Source organism: Haliotis asinina, chromosome 16 (assembly GCF_037392515.1).
Source record: "Haliotis asinina isolate JCU_RB_2024 chromosome 16, JCU_Hal_asi_v2, whole genome shotgun sequence".
Classification (NCBI taxonomy): Eukaryota; Metazoa; Mollusca; class Gastropoda; order Lepetellida; family Haliotidae; genus Haliotis; species Haliotis asinina.
In genome coordinates, this window is record NC_090295.1 from 38,407,906 (window position 1) to 38,435,149 (window position 27,244).

The 27,244-nt window shown below is 40.9% G+C and overlaps 1 pseudogene; it reads left to right on the plus strand.

Moving 5' to 3' along the window:
* Window positions 1-25,331, plus strand: LOC137267926 (uncharacterized transporter slc-17.2-like; annotated as a pseudogene).
* The last annotated feature ends 1,913 nt before the right edge of the window (window positions 25,332-27,244 follow it).

Genomic DNA, 27,244 nt, shown 5'->3' on the forward strand with positions numbered 1-27,244 from the left:
TAAACATTGATGACTGCGTGACCTACTTAGCCAACAGCGACAAGCCACGGGCATGGCCACGATGTAAGGTAAGTGATCGGGATAAACACAAAGCGATATTGACTGTGGAACGTGAATCAGTAACTTCTCATTAGTATGCATGCCTACTGATTTACCAAATAACCTTTTCATCGCAGCTATGTATCAGGCTTCTATTTGGTGTGGTATTTCAGTCCTACACGCCAACACGATAACCTGTTTATAGAATATTAACACTAAACACGCAGATATTAATCAGTAAGCGTCATCGATTGGTAGAGCATTTACAATTGTTCCGCTGCTTTGGGGTATTTTTTTGCGTGACTGGAACACCACTACTGTCAAGCTTTACTACTGTCAGTAAACAACGCGATAAATTGCATTGATATGCCAAATTCACTAAAGAATATTCACTGCGTCTATGAACTGCTTACTGATATGTCACCTGCCAATAAAGCCCGAACGCTTTGACCTTGACCTTGACACTGACTTTGACCGGTGATGCTGTGGAAGGTATTCTTTCGGGTCACGGCCTCGGGGCTTCACAGAAGGGGCCGGACGGGCCCGTGTGTTTGCTTGAGGTCTTTACGTATTATGCATATGATACGCGATCATATATTACAATATGATTATAGCTTGTTTAAACATGAACAGCCTTCGAGCTGTAGACCATAGATAGTGCCAGAAACACGACTCTTTTAAAGCGGCCTAGGAAATTCTAAAGTTGAGTTGATTTAAAATTGAAACTAAGATTTCATAATCCTTATGACTAATGTGAACATGGATGACAATACACGTGTACTTTGGACAGCTATATTTAGATATAAGCGGAAACTTTATGGATGAACAACGTCTTTGTTCAAATAATCTGACATACATGTTTTGTTGTCAAGTAAGTATGTGCAAGTATACTGACATAGTTCAATGGATGCATAAACGTTTTCATGTTTACGATGAGGGAGCGAGTTAAGTTTTACGCCGCACTCAGCAATATTCCAGCTATTTGGCTGCGCTCTGTAAATAATCGAGTCTCGACCTTACAATCCAGTGATCAGCAACGTGAGCATCGATCTGCGCAATTGGGAAACAATGACATGTGTCAACCAAGTCAGCGAGCCTGGCCACCCGATCCCGTTAGTCGCCTCTTACGACAAGCATAGTCGTCTTTTATGGCAAGCATGGGTTGCTGAAGGCCTATTCTACCCCGGGACCTTCACGGGTCTGTTTACGGTAACAAGACACCAGTAGTAAGTTAAGTAAAGTATCTCGCTTCAGCTTGCTATAGTAAGAAGATAAACAACCGGGACGGGTACCATTGGGGTGGACTTCCACCCGTATCCTCCCTGAAATTTCATTCTAGTTAAATCATATCACCTGAATGTATATTCCTCATCTGATAATAATGAGTTTTTAACGTTTTTTTTTTAATTTTATCTTAACTCACTTGAACGCATATCTAACTTTTGAAAACGACCCTCCAAGATCGTTTTCCCCAATGTTAAATGATACGGACGGAAGTCTTTCCCAATGGTGATCGCTTACCCAACAAAGGGACGGGTACAGTGTGGATCGCTTACCCAACAGCGGGACGGGTACAATAGGGATTGCTATCCCAACAGTGGGACGGGTCATCCTGACCCAGATCTCGTCCGTATGAGCAGCACGAGTGAAGGGTGGATTTTGACATCGACGCACCACTGTTACCATTGATTTTCCATGACATGTTCAATGGGACACTGTCAGAACTGATCCAATACTTTAGATGTTTCATTTCCATCTAGAAACGTCATCAACATATTTTCATTATACGACAAGCTTGTATAGGTATCAACTGTACAAGAGCCGTGATTATTCCACGAACTATGTGCTTGGAATGGCAGCCAGGCCAACAGCTGCTGCAGCAAACTGACAGGTATATCAGCATTGTAATGATGGAGGTGACAACGACGACGTAACAGCTGCAACTCCATCGTGGTATGCCTCACTGCACAGAGGCGTACATCTACAGTGCGTAAATATTACATTACGTTTCTTTTTAATGGGGAGAGGCTTTTGTTGCGTTTTTTAAAGCCTTCGTGATAAGTTTGCAAACACTGGCGAAAGGGGAAATTTCATCGGAGTGTTGGTGACAAATGCCTTTCATGTGGGTAAGATGAGAAATACAACATAACAAAAGGTGCGATATAGTACACTGGTCTTTTTATAATAAGGTGGCCAGTGGTCTCAAGGGGAACATAGGTTCGGGAACAGGGAACATAAATAATCATCAACCCAGGGTCCCGGTACACAACCTTTTGTAGCCTTCGCGATATTTTGCAGAAAAAACAGATTTAGAGTTGTCTACCTTGATTAGCATTCTTGATTAATTCTATTGATTAGCATACGCAAAAACATCGGTAATTTCCGTGCATCACGTGATCCAGTGCCATTCGAGATAAAGAATTACTACCACGAAGTACCAAATGAGTTCGGCATTCCCAGCGAGGTACACTGAAAATGTTACTCGCTTGTAAGCTGGGTTCATTGAAATTTAATAGACGAGCGCTAAGCCAATCAGAAAGCGATGTTTGTGTGCGAGATAAAATAAAGTTTACTAGAATGGATATTCTAGAAATGCCGTGTGTTTGGGAATCGTAAGTACACGTGCATCAGGAATGATCACCAAAGACAGATTTAATACTGATCTCTACCACAGACAGGGGAATGTTTCTAGTAAAGATGCGATGTTACAGAAATTGTCACCAAGGTGTGTTATCCGTGCTGGACCTCAACATAGCAGTGGACCAGCTTTTGCACACACAGAGAGAGAGAGAGAGAGAGAGAGAGAGAGAGAGAGACAGAGAGAGAGAGAGAGAGAGAGACGGACGCAGACACTCACATGTGCATTTAATGTTAGTGGAAATCGCCATATATGTGACATCTCACGCATTTAATACATGCTACTCGGCGTCGTTAATGAGGCGTAATGAAGCTATTGGTAACACATTAGTTTTCTAAAAAGTTGTTAAATGTTCTTTTTTTCTTTTAAATATATGCAACTGAAAGTTTTGCAAATTTTTCTTATGAAATATGGAAAACAAAACACATCAGGCCGTTGAAATGTCATTGATACGTTCTTTAGCGCCCGATACTTTCTGTTACAAACAGTGGAATTATTCCAATTTTGAATTATGGAAATCCACCTGCCATTTGATGTTAATGATTTACACGTGCAAGTCGCTCTATCCATGGGATGTGGAGAATGCATATGCATTTTTTCTGTCGTTCACTGTTCAGTTATCTGTTTGAAGTCGCAGCTTAAAAAGGATACGTTCTTGCACACGTGCTGAATGGGGTTAGGCTATAGGCCTTTTGGAATCTGCTGGTAGGTTGTTATCTGTCAGATTGCTAAGCGTAGACTCTGGTACACGTGAAAGCAGACCCAATTTGTCCTTCCATGGTGGTCACCAGGGGATTTATCGCCCGTAGTGAAGATATCGAATCTCAGTGACTGAGTGAGTTGAGTTGAGTTTTACGCTGCACTCAGCAATATTCCAGCTATATGACGGCTGTCTGTAAATAATCGAGTCTGGACCAGACAATAAGGTGATCAAGATCTGGTGCATCGATCTGCGCAAGTGGGAATCGATGACAAGTGCCAACCAAGTCAGCGAGCCTACCACCCGATCCAGTTAGTCGCCTCTTACGACAAGCATAGTCACCTTTTATGGCAAGCATGGGTTGCTGAATGCCTATTCTACCCCGGAACTTCACGGGTCTCGAATCGCAAAGGGAGCTGTGGACACGGAAAACTGATTTGGCTGGGTCGGTCATGGTTTAAAAATACGGCAACGCAGGGGTGTAGCTTATTCCGTTTATTTCCAGGGTCAGAACTCATTTTCCCAGGATATCCGTCGCCGCTAACCCTCCCGGGTCATCAGACGGTCATCCCTAGACTCCAGGGAGATCAACGTAGCTCAGCCTCCCCGGCGAGTACATACGTACATTATATAATCTTACCCTGTACTTAAGTGTCGCATTCCGATTTCCGATTCTGACTGTTCTATTATTTTCAGTGTACCCCACTTACAAGTGACGTACATTGCAATGTACCCCGCTGCCAATAGCAACTCGTTCCGTACTTCGTGGTAGTACTTCTTTATCTCGAATAACATTGAATCACGCACGATGCACGGAAATTACCGATGTTTAGTGAATGCAGATAGTTAAAAGGGAGATAATTTTGTTTTCCTTGTTTCATGCACAAAATCTACCGATGGCTACGAAAACATTTGCCGCTTTCTAACCAATAATTTTGACAACAGTTCAAATGTAGTCCCTGTGAACATTAAGAAGGTGACCTGGAGAATTAATTACACCGCGGCGGCTTATTAAGACAATGCCTGAGGGGAAAAACAGCAAGAATTCCGAATCGTTTGATTCACAAGGGTTGGTTGAAGTGTACGATTCGATACCCATGCTTCGAACAGTCCAAGATTAACACTGGAGTGTTCGGTAAGATAAATACGTCGTTCACTGGTCCCACGGGGTCCATGGGTTGATGTACCCACAATGTCACATAAAGAAACTTGGAGGGCACATCAACCCATGAAGAAACACACTGTCATTTCTTGGAACACATTCTGAAGTGCAGCCGTGCCAATACCTCTCTTGTCCCAGGCATACTACATGAAACAAGGGTATTAGATAGGCAACCGTCTAAGTAAAAGCGAACAAATAATTATAACTATCTTATGAGATCATTCCCTTAAGACTGATTGTGGAGCCGGGCTTGGTTGTCATGATAAGCAGAACTTGATTGATAAGTATATTATGCGGTGCGATCATGACGCAAGAGAAGATAAGCACAGTATTGACCAGCAGAGACAGACTGTAATTAGTAATATACTGAACAGCATAAGAAGGCTTTTTGTCAAGTTTATAAATCACAGTCCGTCAACTGAGATAGCCCTGAACGGGAAAAGTGACAGTGCCTTTTCCAGCGCGTGTAGCCACATCTGAGCTTGCACACAGACCGTGCAGCATCGCGTCATTGTGTTCAGTGGAGTCTGAAAGCATGATGAGACAAGCCCCACTCAAACACCAGTCTGTTCCAACTGTGCAAGTGTGAGTGGTTGTCTACCTGCAGCAGTCCAACGTCCAATTTCGTCCCAGAATGTTTAATGAGAGCCATATTCGTGGAAAATTGGCGGCCATGGAAGAACGTTAATGTTGTTCTGAGCCAGATGATCCATTGACACCCTTGCTGTGCGACGGCTGTAAACGTCGCTGGCGTTGTTGACGTGTCAAAATTGGTCCCACTAGTCCCACAAATGGCCGTCGGCAATGGGTTCCAGCAACCCTGAGACGTCTAATGGTATCGATGGACACTACACCCCTTGACACATGAAGACAACACATGACTGGCTGCTTGAGTTCGGTTCCTCAAATGATTGACCCGGATGAACCGATCTAGCAAAAAGCTTTATGAAGGATACCTCAGAGTGGAATGTCACGTACCGGATCGGGAAATTGGTTTTCTGCATTTGAACACCAGTAAGATTATAAGTTATGGCAGTTAATCGAAGACCACTGCCGAAAGTAATAACGCTAGGTAAACTGACAAAGTCATCAAGAATATTTTCAGATTGGATTGTAGTTGTGTGGTGCACAGTAGTAAGTGGTTTACATAAGTATGTATTTGGAGTGGAAGTGCAGATTTTTGTAGTTAGCGGAATTAAGTCAAAATGAGTTGAATTTTGTGCCATGATACTTATAAATATATCCTCATTCATTACAACCTCCAAACCACAGGAAAAGATGTAGTTTGAGTAAAAGTAATTATTCTCGCATATTTTTGAAAATGCCCTGAATTCGCAAAATTAAATCAAAATCAGTTGAATTTTGTGTCATGATACTCATAACGCCACTTTCATTCATTTACATCCTCCAAAAGTAAATATTCTCGCCCATGGGCGAGAGTTTTTAAAATCGCTCTCAGTTAGCGGAATTAAGTCAAACTGAGTTGAAATTTCTGTCATGATGCTCATAAATGTACTTTCATTCATTTACATCCTCCAAAACATGTGAAAAGATATATTTGGAGTAAAACGCGAAAACATTTTGGCCCATGGGCGAGATTTTTTAAAATCGCTCTAAATTAACGGAATTAAGTAAAAATGAGTTGAAAATTGTATTATGATACTTATGAACATCCATTTACATCCTCAAAAACATGGGGAAAATGTAATTTGAGTAAATGTAAATATTCTCACCCATGGGCGAGATGGTTTTAAAACATTGCTCTAAATTGGCAGAATTAAGTCAAAATAAGCTGAATTTCGTGTCACGACACTAATAAATAGACCTTCAGGTATTTAAAAACTGCAAAACGTGGAAAAAAACATGTATTCCAGTGAAAGTAAATATTCTCGTCCATGGGCCAATATGTTTTTCACCCATGGGCGAGATTTTATAAAAATCTCTGTCAGTTGGTGGAGTCAAGTCACACCGAGCTGAAATTTGTGTCATGATACTTATTAACATTTCTTCATTCATTTACAACCTCCAAAACATTTATTCTGGACGAAATTAAACACTCTCGCCCATGGGCCTGCCCATGGGCCACTGTTCACTCAAAATTGAAACTCGCTTGCTCGCGAGTTTAAATTTTGAGTTTTCGAAAATTGTTTTTTAAAGTTTTTCATCCTTAGCACATATTCATAACAACTGCATGTTTATTTTTGTCATATCCCTTGTGAGAGAGTGGCCACAGTGTCGAGAGTTTCTGGACTTTTGTGAGTCCAAAATTAAATTGTGACGCGTTCATTCCAAATTAAAAGGGAATACTAGACAATCACAATCTTTTGTTGGGTGAAAGATGTAGTCATCAGAAGTATTTACCCCATTTTTTTTATTTTACAAATATGGATTATTTTGTGTTAATCGCGAGAACAGTTGCTACTATTTGAGCTTATGCCCCGATTTAGTTAAAATGACTAAATACAGTATACATAGTTTTTGTTGCCTTTGATGCTCATATAGAAATATTTACACAGTTTTGAGTGTGCTAATGGAACATTTATCAGAATATTGCTTCCTAAGTGCTTATATATGAAGAACGTAATATCAAAGGTGGCAGCTATATTAAGATATAAGCGTAAACGTTTTGGATGAAGAACTTCTTTATTCAGCTGATGCGACATTGACTACGTGTCGCACTTCAGGATACCGACAAGCCATAATAAGCAGATAAACAACCGGAATATACACCAACATCGGGACGGGTCATCCTGACCAGGTCGCGTCAGTAATCCAAATTAATCATTTGAACCTTGACCGAACGTGAGATGAGAGCAAGTGTAACAAAAAAGGATCTGAGTTTCAGCCGTGAGTCAGCAGTAGGACACAGCTATTGTGCCACAACTGGCCGATCATTAGAAGGGTTAGTGGGGCGCTTTGAAGGATCATTGTACAAGTTGACTGACGATCATTCTGGACTCACAGTGCCGTAACAAGTAAGTGTTGTTGGGACATTGTCGAGTAAGTGTTGTTGGGACATTGTCGAGTAAGTATTGTTGGGACCTTGTCGAGTAAGTGTTGTTGGGACCTTGTCGAGTAAGTGTTGTTGGGACCTTGTCGAGTAAGTGTTGTTGGGACATTGTCGAGTAAGTGTTGTTGGGACATTGTCGAGTGATAAAGTATGGACCTTTGCACTTTCTGTTAAATTTTGAACTAAGACCAACTGGTACCTTCCGATCATGTAACAAGACTTTCTGTACAAAGTCAAATGCAACATCGGATGCGTTCCTGTCATAGTATTCCTCATAGACTTTTTGAGCTTTCAGAATATTCTGTTTGGCGACTTCGCATGATTCATCTAAATTATTGAACAGTTTGTCACGATGTTGTTGACATCCTACGAAAGCCTACAATATCAAGGTGTAACCATGAGAATACACTGCGGGTAGGTATCGGAAGTACATTCGTTTTTACGACATTCAATCCACGATTTAGTTTTGATATCATTGTACATTGCCGGCCAAAAGGAGAGATAAAGGACCAGTTGATATGTGCATTCTACACCCTGATGACTTGCCATTAGGGACTCTTGTAAGCTTGTCAGTATGTAATCGCGCAGCGATTTTGGCACTATTAGTTGTATGATCAGACGTTCTGTTCTGTCATCCTTATACAACACAATGTCATATAATCCTGTGCTTCGAGAATCACACGCATAGCAACGTTGTTGATGGAGGTGCACTGTTGTGTAAGTATGGAATATATTAGAGAACATCTGGATCTGAGCTCTGGTATCCTGCTAATTGTATGGACCAGAGGGCAAGATGACCGTGTGTGCCAGTACAGGTGTTTAATCATTTCAATGTGATTTGTTATGACCGCGAAGTGACTGTGAAGCAAAATGGACATGATGATGTTTGATTCCATCTACGACTGCGAGACATTCTCGTTCCGAGATACTCCATTTCTTTTCGCTATTTCGCAAACCTCGTCCGCCAGAAGCTACATATTCACGATTCTTCTCGTCACGCTGACCAAGAATATAACTGATTGCATGGCGTCTGTCGTGAAGAGAAGGGGTTTTGAAAAGTCGGGATATTTTAAGACTGGTTTTGAAACAAGTGATTGTTTCAGTGAATGAAAGGTGGCATCACATCTGTCTGACCAAACAAATGGTATGTCTTTTCCGAGGAGTGTTGTTAGACGTGCTGCAATTTGCTCAGCCTAGAAACGCACGCACTTCATGCACTGACTTCGGTTGAGGGAAACTCACCCCGCCGCGACAGCTAACTTTTGCGTTTTCAATGATGATACTTTCTTAAACAACTTTTTTGGTGGAGGTCGGAAAATATTCAAATATAAGAAAGCTGTTGGGTATAAGTAAACGATAAACATGTGTAGTATTTATATTTATGTGGCAATTTTGTTCAATGGTAAACATCGCAATTCATCTGACTCAAGCGGGCTGTACTAGTGAACCAAGTGTAACACGTCTACAGTACGATCCACAGTTCCAAGGTCAAACACTGGAAGTCTTCAGACGTGTTACAGTCACAGAGATCGACATTGTGGTGACAACAAGTAAACTCTGTGTCTTAGGCGTGCTACCAACAACTTTGCTGAAGAACTGAGGAGATTCCCTGGTTAGTACTATTGACATCGTATACTGTTCTCTCAACTCAGGAACTGTTCCTACATCCTCCAAAAGAATACTTGTTACTCCTCTCCTAAAAGTGACATTAGACGAAACACTGCTGAGCAACTTTTGCCCAGTCTCCAGTCTCCCATTTCTTGCTGAAGTTTTGGAAAGAATTGTCTCCATACGTCTCAGGAAGCATCTTAATCATAACAGACTTGGAGAAGAAAAGTCCGGATTCGATCCCCAGTGGAGAAACCTAGTTTCCACATTGTCTCACTTCACCCACTCAGTGGGTACCCGTGAAGTCCAGTCTGCTATAGCAAGACTGCACTACTGTGTGTCTAAAATGGCATCATGAATTCACTGGACAATCGGGAAACAGTTCTCTTAGGTCTGTAGACCTCTCTGCACGCTTTCGATACTGTAAACCATGACATGTTGCTTTAGAGACTGGAGCAAACAGTTGGTATTAGCGGCTCTGAACATCAGTGGTTCAGACACCTTCAAGTTCAAATTGACGGATCCAGACCACAAGATACAAGTGAACAAACGTGCTGATGCTTGTCAAACCATTGTGACTTATGTTAGTGATCTCGTGCGGAATTGTTAATACTTAATATCATTTCATTCTATTTTTTCGATGTTGTCTTGAACACCAGTACTGATACTTACCAAATCATTGTGACCTATTTCAGTCAACGTGTGTTGAAAGCTTGTGCTAATACGTATCAAATCAGTGTGACTAATTTTAATGATCCCGTGTTAGACATTGGTAAACGGCAGCTGCTAGTTTGTCCTGATTACCGAGTAGAACAAATCAGTAAGTTACTCATCCTTGTAGCCGATATGCATGTAGGACTTATGAATAACGCTGCAATACAGTGCACTGTTACTCTTAGTGTTTTCACCACTGAAAGCCACTGATGTATCACGCTTTAACACTGTGACATATCTATGGACGCAACCCCATACTGTATTATGCGAGTGTACGTCCGTACAGCCGGTCGGGTCAGCTTCACATTCCTATGAAAAGCAACAACTGCTTGACATGTGAAAACCAACTCTAGTATTCACATTCCGAAGGGCGAAACACACAAAACAGCGTTCAAAACTGTATGGGTGGATGACAGATCTTCAGCGACTAGACTGCTCCTTAAAGTCGTAAGCGTGTCACTGCTACCAGCAGCACTTGCCCCCATGTAACTCAGAACACGTCGTGAAGACGTCCTGTCCTTCTGGTAGCACCATCCACTCGTGTCATTTACATCACATTGTGAAGGGACCACATGATCGTGTCATCGACTGCTGCCTCTTTGGTAGCACCTGGTAACATCTGCTACTCGTGTCATTTACATCACATTGTGAAGGGACTTCTTGATCGTGTTAACACTATTAAATAGATAATCCTTATTGAGGATGGGAAACATAAATGATCACATAATTTTTATTGTCAGATCTGACTGTCCCGTTTTGCGGTTCTTTGTGAGAGATGGAACGTGGGAGCTGCAGTAATGGAGCCTTCACCAAGGCTGAACAGATGATTCCAGCGACCGACACGCAACAAGCACCTGCACCCGTGGGGGACGGGACTAGGCTTCAAGGTGGGTACAGTTGTCAACCCAGGGTGAGTTCATACCAGTCTGTCAACCCAAGGTGAATTCATGACATAATTCACGACTCTGCAGCCGAAATATATAAAATACGTTTAGGTAAGTAATGATAAATATATTTTTTCAAAGAGTGACGAAATGGCTCGCACGGAGAAAAATATTTGGCATCTTACAATATGTCATTTATGGCCGTGGTACTTTATCCGATGATTACGACGATTGAGCTAAAATTAGTAAAATGCATCTCAGTGATTGGTAGAATCAAGTGATTGATAGAATGAATCCTTTGCGTGTCGTCTACACAGGATCCAGCTGTTGTTTGCAAAGATGGGTCTTGGCACTGATGGGCTGTTTCGGGGGAATCATGTTAGAGTCCAATCGATCAAACCTCAGCATGGCTATCGTCTGCATGGTCAACGACACCGCCAGCAACGCTAGCAACCATACAAACAGTTCGTTAGCAATCAATGAGGTACCCTTAGAATTTAAGAATTGGGAGAAATGTTTTTTCAGTTTGTTATGAAAGATCGGAAATGTTCATATAAATATGAATTAAAGTTCGAGTCTTAAACAGTTGATTGTTTAATGCATATAGCAATTCGATAGGTATCAAAATATGCCCTGTCTGGTCTCAACGATTCTTATTCAAGACCCGAATCGTGTCCATAATATATACGACTCACTAAATCAATGGTTTACGTTTTCTGACAACTGAGACAGAAAATCATCAGATCTTCGAACTGCAATTTTGTATCTAGTCCTTCGTACAGTTAATGCTGGGTAGTTTGTGTGTTCATATGATGCTTTTTAAACCAAGACTCACGCTCCATTTCGTAGCACGCTGAGTTCTTCTGGTCCAAGAGCGAACAAACAGGAATGCTGAGCGCGTATTTCTATGGTTTCGTAGTGATACAAATCCCAGGGGGCTGGTTGGTTGGAAGATACGGAGGAAAATACGTCATGTTTTTCGGGATGCTGATTGGTTCCATAGCATCTCTGCTTCTTCCAATCGGAGCCCGGACAACGAAGTACCTTGTGTACGTACTACGGGCGCTTGTTGGCATTTCTCAGGTAAACAGCTCTGTGAAATTTTATTTGTTAATGTAGACAGTTTCGGTTAACATTTCGGTTAACGTATTTCATCTTTCAGTGTAGGATTCTGTATATAATTTATTTTCAATAAAAGAGGGTAAATGTTTTGGGCCCCCAGCTTCTCTTCTAAAGCTTATACTGTTTGCTGTATTTCATCTTGAATCCTCTGTGAAAGTTTTGATGTTAAATTCTACGTATTTTAGGCGAGTTACAACAGAGAGACTAGGAAGCAGAACTGTCACACAAATTATGAGATTAGAGAGTCAGAGAGGTTGAGGTGCACTGTGAATTGATAAATTTTAGAACAGTGACAATGAACTGGCAATTGTTAGAGGTGCACAGTTTAAGAGCAACATGAAGTTAGAAACGGAATCAGGATTTGGGGATTCGAATCCCGATCCTGAATATTTTTTTCTTCAGATTAGGGATTCAAATTTTTTCTTGTCTAGATTCATCATTGCAATAAGTATATAAATGTGTGTATATATATATATGTGTGTGTGTGTGTGTGTGTGTGTGTGTGTGTGTGTGTGTGTGTGTGTGTGTGTGTGTGTGTGTGTGTGTGTGTGTGTGTGTATCGTAAGCAGGTTCAGAGTGTTCGACCCTGAGGAATAGAATAGTAGGGTAGAGTCGGTCTTCAGCAACCCATGCTTGCCATAAAAGGCGACTATGCTGGCCGTGAGAGGCGACTAACGGGATCGGATGGTCAGGCTCGCTGACTTGGTTGACACGCCATCTGTTCCCAACTGCGCAGATCGATACGCATGCTCATCGATGCTCATTGGATTGTCTGGTCCAGATTCGATTATTCACAGACCGCCGCCATATAGCTGGAATATTGCTGAGTGCGCCGTAAAACTGAACTCACTCAGATAGTTAAAAAAGTCAAGTATTTATCTCAATATAATGGAGATACCCCGGGTAATATTATAAGGATAATGGTCACAGTCAGAGGTCTGTTCGGGTTTTATTACGAACATCCTTTGTTTGTTGTAATGTAACTGACGACTGTAAATGTGTTTTGTTGCTGTCAACAGGGTGTGTATATGTTGACTATGCAGTCATTGTGGGGTAGATGGGCGCCGCCATTAGAGAGGACAAAGCTGATAGCCGTATCCTTTTCAGGTAATATTCCTGGAGACCTGGGCCCACTTGCACAAAGCAATCATAACGCTACAACTATCTTAAGCCTATGTTGGAGAATGGGAGTTACAATCATTGTAGTGCTAAGACTGCTTTGTACAAGTGGGCCCTGACACCTTTAGCGCGTCATTTTCTATGCGTTTCACGTAGCCACGTCATTTTTCTGTGTTTCACGAAGCCAGGAAATTCTGAACATGGGTCGGTCAGTTGGAAGAAAAGAAACAAAATATAATAAAACCGAAATTATCCGAAAAACGTTCTTCATTTCTTTATTCTCATTTATTCTAATTCTTATTACCATTTTTGCGTTCTTCAGACTTGTGGCAGCGTGTGATAACAAGAAAAAATATATAAATGAAATGACGAGGCCCAGAACATTGGTGCCCATTGACAGTAGCACCATTGAGCAATACTTCACGTGTCCGTGGACCTTCTGGCTTCTATGCTGAACCGCGTTTTTGTTACAGGTCCAAAGATCGGGAGCATTGCTGTGTTCGTGATGTCTGGATATCTGTGCAAGTACGGTTTCGACAATGGATGGGGCTCTATGTTTTATATAACAGGTAAACTGCTCTTTTGTCATTTCATTTTGTTAGATTGAGAAGGATCAATTTAAGCAAAACGTGATATATAACATTTGATTCTTTTGCAATTAAACACAACTACACCTGTATTACGATACCAACATTCAGAATTTTGTCGTTTAGTGTCTTTTTTGAATCTGTGTTGTTTCCTCTTTAAAGTAATGGGACGTGAAGTGGCGTATGCGCTTGGGTTGGATGCATGGTACATACATGCACGGATAATCTAGAACTACTCTATACAGTCTCCCTGATACATGTAAATGTACATGAGTACAATGATGGTGTAGACAATTACTACAGTTGAAAACGACGTGTGTGTGTATGTATGTTATACCCATCGACAAAGATATCGCCACACCCCATATTTTATATCAAACTGTAGTTTATTATCCCCCGGTCTGTAATACGGGAGATATAGTCAACGCCTCGTCCGCCTGTCCATCCGTCCGTTTGTGTGCATGTACAGCCGTCTATAGTCTGTCGTACAGACCCTGAAGTATATATTATATTCAAGAAAGCCCACGCAAGTCTAGAAAAATGTGGCAAGTCTAGATTTCCTTAGCTTCTGAAAATGAAGAAAGTCTCAGGGCTCCATTTCATTATGTTATTTTTTTCACTATGAACGTTCTTTCAGTAAAATATGTTCATTTCAGATATTAGCTGTTAGTCTATAATAATTTTGTTTCCGAAGCATAACTGAAAAACCGTTCTATGCTTTTCTACACAAATGGTATGTCAAACAGCCAACGTTGGTACCTTTTACTTTTTACAGATTTTGGCATTTCTTCTTTTTCTGGATTTCCATGGAAACAATTTGCAGTTAGTTTCAAAATGGATGCTCAGTATCTATCGATAAAACTTGGCAGATCGCACATTGGTTCACGTTGATATTTCCGTATTGTTGTGTATTTAATTTTTTCCATGGAAACGATGTGACATAAATTAAAAAATGTTGCTATTTGTAGAGGTTTGGTATTTGCCGTTATTGGTTCCCATGGAAACGGTTCGGCCTTACTCTCAAGGTTATTCAATTTTACAATTTTATGAATTTATTGTGAAATCACAACTTGTATTAGTCACGATTTAGCTGAAATATTGTCGATGTGACTTAAAAATTTAACTCTCTCACTCAATCTCCAAAGGGGAGGGATTGGATTCTTTTACGGGCCACATTTCGAAAACTGTTCAATATCTTTCTACACGACTAGAAGATGTATCGAACAGATATCGAACTGGTGCTTTTTGCTACTTGCAGATTTGGGGCATTTATATTTTTCATGTTTTCCACAGAAACGATTTGACTTTGGTCTTGAAAAAGAACAAGGTGGACTTGATGTAACTGCCAGAAGCTTTGTTTGACTGACATTGTAAAAGTTAAAGAACATAAAGAATGATGACAACATTGCATGGATCTACAATTTCTTTATTTTGTACAGGCGATGTTTCGACATAGCTGTAGATTCTAAGGCTTGATAACGACATTAAAATCTGTCTCTAAATGTCGCCTATACAGAATACACAAGTTGTATATCATAAACAAAAATGTCATCATTCTGTCAGAATTTTTACAGCTGTCTGTATGCAGTATTGCCACGGCAACGAAACATGCTGGGCTTCTGTCCTACATTTCCCCATCGCGTTCCCGTTACCTTAAATTCCAGAGCTTGACACCAAGACAGCAATGGCTAATAGGTCGTATCCCTCCATACGTGGAACCACTATTTAACACTCTACTTAACACGCTACGGATGACGTGTTGTGATTAGTGTCATTAATTTGGTGATGATTTCTGTCCAACTGGCTGGTTGTCGATGATTGACAACCATCAACTCTTGTACAAGATTTCAATGACAAGCTACCATGTCCCTCACCAATATCCTGCCACCTAAGCAGCTGTCCGTTGAGCATGTTTCATGTTTGTTTTTCAGCGACGAAATCGCATGATTTATCGATCTGCAAGAACAATTTACTGAAACTTGATATTTGCAGACACCAAATTCACTTGCTGCTCGTCATTGTTCGTAGTACGTGCATATCTAAAATAAATGTGTATTGCCTCCCTTCAGATGAATATAATCATAGAAACATATTCATTACAAGAATATAAGCGACACTATGGAGGTTACAAATCATAGGTGTTAAAATATTCTTTTCTATGTTTAGCCCAGACTCATGTCAGTATTATTGCGCTTGTCCATTTACCATGCTGTAGTTTGACATGGACGCCACGCTCAGATAGAGTATACAGTATTGTATTGCATTCTTAGTTATTACTTTTACACGATCATCACGCACGGGTCCCCAAATAGGTACTAATTAGAGTTAGAGAGGATTGTATGTATATTTGCAGACTTAGTCAGGCAGACTCGGGGAACACAAATGTTCTGCACTGATATATTTTATTTAAATATTTTTTTTTTATTCAGTGAAGAAATGGGTTTAGGAAGAGAGGGTCCAACTTAGGTAACCATCTGCCGAGTATATGCAACATGATAGATAATATAGGAAGATACATGTACTGTGAAAAGAAGCACAATGCAGAAATGGTAGAGACATACGTACAGAGATAGTTATTTACACATATGAAAATATTTACAGCATTAAAAAAATCCGCTTGCTATGTCATCGACATGCAATGCAGAATTGATTTAAATATTGCATGATTTTGACTACGCGGTAAGTGCTTACTGCCACTTAATAATAAATCTAAATTTAAAGTATAAGCATGTACTTGTATTTTTAAAAAGTTAAACATTTTCATTCTGCGTTCATTATATAGGAAATACTCAAACATGAAGTGATGAACATTTTCACATATATGACCATATTCACATTTTGATACTGATCTAATTTCAACATGAAATAAATTCAATTCACATACATCATATCTTAAACAAGTATGATTAATATTGTTTTTGCTGATATCTGTAGAAAAGTATGATGGTGCCATGAGAATAGTTTTTTTTCTAAAATATGAATGAATCGTCTGTTATGATGGTAACATTCGCTTTTCCAATGGAATATTATTCCATAATAATATCCGCCATATGGCTGGAATATTGGTGAGTGCGACTTAAAACTAAACTCACTCACTCACTGTTCCATAATACTATAGTTGATGGGATGAAATATTGGCATGAGCGTTTAAGTCTTATAATGGTCTGGGGTTTTTTTTAGAGTTTCTAAGTTTCATAAGTTGTAGAGTGACGAACAGTATGAGGAAGTAAATCTGTCTGATAAGAAGGTGCATTACCACATTTCATTTTATCACACGTCGTTTCCCCGCGGGGCCGTAAAGTAGTGGTAGTGGTTAAAGCGTTGCCTTGCCACGCCAAGGACCCGAGCTCTATACCCCACACAATGTATGAAGCCCATTTCTAGTGTCCCCGCCTTGATATTGGTGGAATTGTGCTAAAAAGCGGCGTAAAAATATACTCATTCACTCCTTCCCTACTTACTGATGATTTTCCGACCCAATTTCAAAATACAGATATTTTAGTAGTGCATACACCACGAACAATACGGGCATCTCCCAGTTGAAGTTGTCCTGGTCTCGATGACTGTTCTAAATTACACCTATACCAGTTCTCGAAGGCATATTCAAAATGTGCCTACTTAGCAACAATTTGAATTTATAATCTTAAAACATTTTGGTCAGTATGTTTATTCCATTTCCCATCTGCCAAAAACGTTAGACCTAAGCGTTTATGTTCACTTACATTGCTAATTTCACATCTATTATTTGTATGTACTCGTACTATTAAAGGATTGCTACAGATATGATGACACTGCTTTTTAAACCACAATAACTATACCCGTTGTGCTCATACAAGACTATTAAATTTAGGTTTCACTTGTTAAAAGTGACAATTATGTGACCGTATAACAGTCATCTCTGATTTTCACTTTTCAAAAGAGGGTAACCTTTGAGAGGAAAACAAAATACATGTTTTCCAAAGGCGCATGTATCCTGTTGAAAGTAAAAGATAATTTCCATTACGGCCTTATTTTTTAAACTAATAGTACGAAACCAAATTATGACAGCTCGTTTTTCTTAAAGATTTCCTATGTGCCAACCTATATTTTTGCAAAATATTCTAGGTGGCGCTTAACTTTTTATTCACGGTATACTTTCCCACAGGACTTATGAGAGATATTGGTCACCGATTTGAAACAGCAGAACAGTGACCATGTTTAGATAACGTCAAAACATGTCCTACTTTCCAATAACTGGGATAAGAAGAGGGTTGCAGTGGGTAATTTAATGAGAGACATAAAACGTTACTTATTCATTCAACAGTTTTCTTGAGCAACTTATATAATTATGGCTTATTCTATCTGTACCAGCAGCCTTTTACTCAGGTACATATGTAATAATATCACGTGCACACTTCCGTCACGTACATACACCTTATATTACGTCTTGGTCGAATAACTGTCTTGGGGCGTGGTTCACGTACATAAAATGTATACTCCCTGTAGGTGGAATAACAGTCATATGGTGTGGGGTGTGGTTCTGTACAGTCTCTAGCACACCGTCTCAACATCCTCGTATCTCACAGCAAGAGAAAAACTATATTACAAAGAGCATCGGGGACAGAGGCATCAAGGTAAGCATGGATAGACGTATGTTAAAACAAATCGTATACACCTTTCTTTCATATATAAATGTTTATATTTATGTAAACGCTGTGAAAACAATCATTCAAATAGTGTTCAGAAGTGAAGTAGCGACCCACGCTTGAGACAAAAGACAACCATGTTTGTCGTAAGGAGCAACTAATGGTATCTGGTGGTCCGGCTCGCTGCCTTGATTGACACAAGTAATCGGATACCAACTGGGCGAATCACTCATGCTGTTGATCACTGGATTGTCTGATCCAGACTCAACTATAGACCGCCGCCATATCGTTGGGGGATTGCCGAGTGCGGCGTATAACTCACTCACCCACTGTCCATGTAGCAGAACTTCGATATTGTTTAACGCCGCACTCAGCTATACTCCACCTACATAGCGGCGATCTGAAAATAATCGATTCTGAGCCAGCCAATCCGATGATCAACATCGTGAGCATCGACCTATGCAATTGGTATACGATGTCATGGGTCAGCCAAGTCAGCGAACCTTACCACTCGATCCTCTTACGACAAGCAGGGGTTGTTAAAGACCAAATGTACCCGGATCTTCACCAGCGTAATAGCAAAATTAATTCCATCAATATGATACTGTCGTAACTGGGATTTGGGTGTTAGTAAACCCTCTTACCAGTTACCTGTTACGACGACCGTTCTGCCTTATTGGGGGTGCTGCCAGTTCTGGTGGCATACTCGCTTGGTCTGTCCGGGGGCTACATCTAGGAACAAGTGGTCTGACGACCGGGATTCCGAACTAGCACATATCATTCATGTACTGGCACTGAGGCATACAATGAATAACCCAACACAAGTTTCTATACTCACATCGGTTTACTCGATCCCTCTCTTCATAACAATTGGTCTTGGCCTGGACAGGGTAGGGCAAGCTCTCGGGATGTGAGCGTTCTGCTGTCTCTTCAACCCGCACCGCACCTCGCACCTTTTTAGTGCTGACGGTATCTTTTTAAGGTGTTCGAGCCTGCTCCACCCTTATCACATGACCCTCTACAATCTCTCTGATTCGTTAGAAGTTACATCATTCCCTGGTCTCATGTCGTACCTCGTGATTGGAAATCTCCCTTAATTCTAATCAGTGACTCAGATTAAATTGCTACTTGACGAATCTATTCTGTTGTGTTGTTTGACATTTATTCCCTTTTTCATCCCTTAATATATTACCCAATAGTAATAGCATTGGTGCTATGCCGAACTTACCGCAAATCTCAATGATAGATGTATAAATCGTTTCTTGTATACGATTGCAATTTTCACCTTATAACAATACTGAGTCTCTGTATTAATAGATTATTAAAAGAACGCAAGTTGCAGCCTAACTCTGATGAGAGTAATTACATTTCGATCGTGATACACTTGCAGTATTTCGGATTACCAACCAAGAGATTTAGCCACGCTGATATACATGGAAAATATTAATTTGGAAATAGTTCATCGTAACTATAGAACCACATTCCGTAGTTCAACAATTTGGATATGTGTAAAATAGTATCTCGCTGTTGATGCCGTCTCCTCTGTCATAGAGTCCTCCAACGCCGTGGGTAGCAATGATGACGTCCCCAGCGACGTGGGCGTGTCTCACCGCACAAGTGTGTTTCAACTGGACGTCATATACCCTGACGACCATCACACCGACCTATCTGAAAGAAGTGCTAAGTTTCGACATTGCCGAGGTGCGTATATTGTCACTTGTCACTACAGACGTTTGACACCAAATTAACTTAATAATATAATGATATTAATATAAATTAACGTTGTGTAATTAATAGATAATGTACATGTATGAGAGAAAATATCTGCATCAAAATCTATGAATCAATATTGATGATGCTTTGTGACTTTTTGTCCAGGTGCACATGAGAACATTTTACTGAATAAGATAGTTTCATATGAGTTTAGTTTTTCTCCACACTCAGCAACCCAGTGATTAACATCATGAGCATCAATCTACGCAATTTGGATACGATGACATGTGTCAACCAAGTCAGCTTTCCTGACCCCCCGATCCCGTTAGTCGGGACAAGCATGTCAATACTGAAGATCAATTCTAACCAGGATCTACATGGACACTTCAACAATTCAAGAAATGTACATTTGAAGAACTCTCGAGCATGGTCCGTGGTATAAGCGTTGAGAGTTATGCGAAACAAATATATCAATGGAGAAGATGGACCCAGTGACGACATGGGTCATGTCGAGTAGATCGCACAGATTAAAAAAGATGGCGTCCCTTTGACGTGCAAGGAAACAATGCAGAGTGTGTGATCGGTAAAAAAAATGGCTATTGATTTCTTGGTTCATCATCACCCTGCCGGGCCTCATTGGTTTATAAAACTATTCACGTCCCAGCGTCGGTTTGAGTCCCGGGTTAGAACTCGCTTTTGAAAAGCACATACTGCGCGTAGAATGGCACTGATCTGGGCCCCGTTTCACAAACCTCTCGTAAGCCTAAGATCTCGTAAGTTTTCTCGTAGCCATTGTGCCTCCTATACTGTACCATAGGAGATGCGAATGCTACGAGAAAAGTTACGAGATCTTAGGCTGAAGAGAGCTTTGTGAAACGGGGCCCTGGAGGTTACGTTCACCGACCTCTTTGTTAGTCGTAGGTGTCGATCAGATTCGATGATATCAATCACTGTATTATAAACAGGAAGTCGGTGTGCTGCAGGATTATTGCTGAGTGCGGCGTCAAACAATATGTAATAAACTGTGTATTTCTTCGTCGTTCAAGAATGGGCTTCTGACATCCATCGCGTTTGCTAGCCAGGCCGTGTCTTCCGTGGTTTGTGGTCAGCTAGCCGACTACCTCCGGTCAAGGAAATACCTCAGCACTACGGCCACACGGAGGATCTTCCAAACTATCGGTCAGTGTCACTTATACATTTATAAAGGTTCTTTAAAACAACTTGAAGTTACAAGATGAAATATTTTCCAGGATAGTGATATTTGGCGATACTAAAGACAACAAAATTGCTGATTGATCTTATAGAATATCTAGAATGCTGCAAAGAAACTGACGAGCAAAAGAAAGGACACAGCTGAAAACTGTTGCTGCAATCCCAAACATGCGTTCTAACTAGTAAATTTATTGAAGAACGTTGATTGTGTAGAACGCAACCATCATGTTTCAATTGCCAAAATGCATCCAAAAACATTTGTACGCGTTATTCACGAAGTTTCGCAAAATTGTGATTATCGACCCATGCACGAACAATTTTTGTACAGAGGGTATAAAAATTGTTTGTCGTGAAGACTGGACAATCACTTGACAAAAATCTCACGAGAAAATCCCACTGTTAACGTCCGCTCAACGAGAACTGACCACAGGAATGTCACAAATGGGTATTTCAGACAGGCATATTTGCTTGTCAGTAATATACCTTTAATGCGGGGCTAAGTGGGCGAGTTGATCAAGCGCCAGTCTGGTAATCCAGCGAGGTCGACTCCACTTGTGTCCGGGCGTTAGAACCTTGGAATTAAGTTTGTATCCAGTTTCTTTCAGTGTTGTCACAACCCCTGGTGTACAGTGCACATAAAAGAACCCATGAATCCGTCGGTAGATGACCAGTGGCCACATGAATACGCACAAATACCTAGTTGCGGGTACAGCAACATTCATTAAAACATGGACAAAGTACTGTGTTCCAGTCCACCCAGCTCGATGCGCCTTGAGTTTGACATCAAAATCAGGCATATACTTGCTACCATCTCTTGATTTTCTGTAATTCCAGCCTTCCTGGGTGCAGGTGCGTGTCTGATAGGGACTGGGTTCGTGTATGCTGAACGCCGCTATGTTGCTATTGCACTGGTTTATGGGGATGTCAACGGCAGGGTACCTCGTCAACTTCGTCGACTTCGCACCAAGGTAGGTGACTGGCTATTATGGTTCCGGCTTACACTAAATCCTCGGCAGCCAGCTTGTTGTGACTTAACTGAAAGGATTCTTGGGGTGGGGGTGCTGGGCTGGTAGTTGCTTTTCTCCTTGTTTCCCCTCCCACGAGCTCCCCCGCCCGTGAGTACGTGGGTGATGCCCCAGAATTCTTGACTGGGTTGCTGTCTTTGCTACGCCACCCGCAAACACAATTTGTCGTATAAGCATAATGTGTATATCCTGTCGTAGATCAATGAAAGATGAAATATTTTGTATTAAATAATATTTACATCGTTATTATTGTAATAACAAATGAAGCCCATTCGATGTTTAAATTCATTTGCAGTCTATAATAATAGCTTGAACTAAAAAAAACGCGAGTCAATGTACGTCTTTATATTTCGTCTTATAATCTCCATTAATTTAGTAACATATTTGTATGCATTTGGGAACTTCGCAAAAAGCACACTTTCTATTTTTGTGAATCTGTATCATGATATTTTATTGTCAAACTGAATCATATTTTACACACAAGCCATAAGTGCGACCTAGTGTATATTGTCTCTCTCATCGAACTTCTAGACTAAAAAGGTGAAGTAGAATGATTCTGCAGGATTCTGTTGGAATGAAAACAACGTACAAAATATGTTATATTAAAACAGACTAAATATATAGCAATAATATGGAGGAAGGTATGCATCAATGTCAACATATAGGAACGACATGCCATTCATCTCCATCTGACAAAGAAACCTGTTTCATGTCTTGTGTCTTTTAACAGTCTGATATGCAAAAATAATATGCATCGTTAAAACTAGTGATGAACAGGGCCCCGTTTCACAAAACTCTCGTAAGCCTAAGGTCTCGTAACTTTTCTCGTAACATTCCTACTTCCTATGTTACAGTATAAGAGGTACGAATGCTACGAGAAAAGTTACGAGACCTTAGGCTTACGAGAGTTTTGTGAAAGGGGCCCCAGGAACGGTTTTTATGCCTGAACAACTTCTTTGTTGCAATCGATGCGACGTTAGCGTCTACGCCGAAACGTTTCATCGACTGCAGTAAAGCAGTTGTGTATCCATAAAACCCGTTCCTGTTTATCATACCAGGAGTAGCATGTGATACATTTGCCACATCAGACCTTAATTTATTATCTTGAGAATCTACTCCAGACACGACATGTGCTGCATGGAACCTTCGTGAGGTAATCGAGTAACTGTATATGCCTAGTAACCCACGTAAAGTTTAAGATTTTTCAAGCAATGACAAAGTGAAGTTGATTTAGTTTACATGTGGTTTAAATATCATAGGCCAATAGACGCAACGGTGTTCCATGACATTATTGATGTCGAGGTGAAAAGACAGAGGGAGAATCAAACTGGATCAGTCATCATACCATCCACGCATTAGTTAATCCGAAAAAGCTTAAATTGCTGAGATATGTTTTTACAATAATACTAGAACTGCAGGGGATATTTTCAAATAACGGCATCCGATGCACATCCACCGTCCTTACTGTCCCACTGTTTAGGCTGGCGAAAGTCTGATAAGGTGGACAGTAGCGCAGTCCCCCGGGTCCGTCACGGGACTAACCACCTTGCGGCTGGGCAACTGTTTGCTGTCCCGAAACATTAAACGGTCTGAATGAATGCCCCTTTAAGAACATTCACTGACCCACTAGTTTTGCGTTTCTCCACACGAGATTCTGGCGGCTGGGCAACTGTTTGCTGTCCCAGAACAATAAACGCACTCGGAATGAGTGCCCCTTTAAGAACATTCACTGACCCACTAGTTTTGCGTTTCTCCACACGAGATTCTATTTTCCCCTGCACAAAGCAGACTCATTGCGTAACCGTTACAAAGCTGAAAGATTCCTGTTTTCAGATATGCTGGTATACTGGTTGGTGTCTCCAGCACTGTCTCCACAGTGCCAGGAATGGTGTCACCGCTCGTCGCTGGAGCTTTCACCCCTAACGTAAGTGGGACATTCGTTACCCACTCGGATCAAAATACAAACAAACCCCTGGGGTCATCCGTAGTCTGCCATACACGCCCGCACACAAATACATCCAAGAGAGTCCACTCAAATCTAGGAAAGGTGTCCAGTCTAGATTTCCACACCCAGAAGCAAATATATTCAAGAACGTCAACGCAAGTCTAGAAAATGGGGCAAGCTTAGATTTCCACACGCTGAAACAAATATATCCAAGAAAGCACACGCAAAGCTAAAATATGGGGCAAGTCTAGATTTCCACACGCTGAAACAAATATATCCAAGAAAGCCCACGCAAGGCTAGAAAATGGGGCAAGTCTAGATTTCCACACGTTGAAACAAATATATCCATGAAAGCCCACGCAAGGCTAGAAAATGGGGCAAGTCTAGATTCCACAAGTTAAATAAATGGAGAAAGTCTCAGGGCTCCGTGGGTCATACCTTGTATTCCTCCTCTGAATGTGGGGTTTATTTGTCACAATATAAATCACTGAATTCTCTGCCAAAGACAACTCCCAGCTATAAATCTATGAATTATTAATGCCTTCCCTTGCTTAATTCCTACTTAGATAAAACCCAGTTGATACTTTTTCCGATTTATGGAAAACACACGTACATGCGCATGTGCAAATTGTCCAAATGAACTGGTGTGTGATATCACAAGTTCTATTCTAAGCTGTATAGAATTAGAATGGTTCCGTTTTTACTGAGAATTCATTATCGACGTCCGATGCAAGGCCAAAAATGAATTCCACTTAAATGAATGCTGAATAAATTGAATGCTGTTTTATTAATCTTGTTTTATTGATCGGATAATTAAAACTGGCTGGGGTTGCATATAACCGAAACTGTGGACCCAGTGTTGTTTGTACCTTGTTGTCTACACGGAGACGTCTGTCAGCTCAGTCTGTACTTTTCCTCCTAACAGAAAACCCAGGTTGAATGGCGGAACGTCTTTTACGTTTGTGGGGGATTCTGTCTACTGGGAACTATAGTATTCGGCACCCAGGCCCGGGGGGAGGTGCAGTCCTGGGCCGTGAACCAGTTGGAGGTGGACGTAGGGGAGGACCCGGAGTTGCCGATGATGGAAACAGTTGCTGTCAGTGACTCAAAGACATCATTTCATCTAAAAAATATATAAATGAAGTTGTGTTTTATTTGAAAGCATGTTTCCTTCGTGGCAGATGGCGATGACAGTGTGTGAGTGAATTAAATTTTACGTGATTTTGAACCGTATTTCTGTTAATGAGGAGGTCTAAGATGGTGGTGCAACACAAGCATACGTAGTTGCATAGCCTTGAAGCGATCTCGAGCATAAAAAATATATTTGCAAATGAAGGATATAACGCTCATGGGGAGTGCTTGTTGAAAGGAGATAAATAGTTGTCCGTATTACACTGGGAGCCTGATTCTGACCATGAGCGTAGGACAGACTGAGTTGTTTGCTGAATATTCACAACATCCGGTCCTCGGAAGTCCATCTCCTACCTCTGCAGGAGAAGGCTAACGCTTAATCTCTTAGTGAGTGAGTTTAGTTTTACGCCGCACTCAGCACTATTCCAGCCGTATGGCGGCGGTCACTAAATAATCGAGTCTGGACCAGACAATCCAGTGATGAACAGCATGAACATCGATCTGCGCAATTGGGAAACTATGCCATATGTCCAACAAGTCATCGATCTGTTTAGTCGCCTCTTACAACAAACATGGATTACTGAAGGTGAATATTCTAACCTTCACGGGTGCTTATAATCTTTGAACATATATAATTTTGATAGTAACAGACAGCCTATTGCTGGAGTAGTGGCTCGGGGCATTTTTATTTATTTATTTATTTATTTAATTTTTTTTTTATTTTATAGATATGTGTTTGCCAGACGTTCCTATCTTCAGTCTGAGACGAGGCTGAATCTCATATTCTAATTCAGTTTAGTATGTAACACGAGTTCTTATTGGTCAATACTATAAATTTCCCACCGTATAATCAGCGTGTATATGATTCACCCAAACCTGCACTATTGGGGTAACGCTAAGTTTCTAGGCACATTACCCCCTCTCCCTTGATGGAATTTGCGATAGGAAAGACAAAACATTATCATAAATTTAATTTGCAAGTTCGGACAACTTTTGTTGGCTGTTGACCGAACATTGTTAGAAACCAGATGTATAACGCCATTATGGAGCGTGGCGTCACCCGTTGTAACGTCAACTGACAAAAGAACTGTTAATGCCGGTCGTGAGGAATCAGCGGGCTATTGTCTTTCTCAACGGACAGCTCATTTTTGATAACCGAGGGTGGGTGGGGTAGGATAATTCAGTTTATAGTAGCAATAACACTATGATTTTTTCATCATTGTCAGATATTAGTCAATGGGCACATAACAAACGTGTTGCAGTTTGAAAAGGGAACCACTTTTTCTGCCGATTCTGTAAGTTCAATGATATGAATAACGTTTGACGTAGAGAAAATTTGATCTGGGTTAAATAATGAATTTCTTTCACGAATAACAGCGTAAAACAGTAATCCATTGCAGCCACAGTCATCCATAACGACAACACACCTGTGCATACTAGTAGTTGCATTGCCCATGTGGAACAACATATTTTATTTATATGTTTAGTTTTTCATCGACCTTCATCCAACAAATTAATGACACGAGTACACTGGGGAATCACCACGCTTGGCAAGATGCATTCGTGACCAACTCGTGTTATTCCGGGACAAGCCGAATAGCGACGAGCGTTCTTGGAGGTTACGGAAAGGGACGAGTGGTGACGATTGGGCAAGAGGTCACTTTTCCAACTCGAATACAAGGCCTGAGTGAATAAACGAGTTTGTACCACAGTCACTAAATCACGATACATGATAGTCACGATAGTCATGACAAAACTGGTTACAAATACACGAAAGCTTGTTCACAACCATTTGTCAAAGTACAGATACACGAAGGTAAACATCACAGTGTAGATTCGTTATACACGATACAGACTACTTTTATCGTGATACACACCCCAGTGTTCACAACAGTGAACAGACAACCCAACAATCCAATCCAGTGATCAACAGCATGAACATCGATCTGCGCAATTGGGAAGCGATGACATGTGTCAACCAAGTCAGCGAGCCTGACCACCCGATCCCGT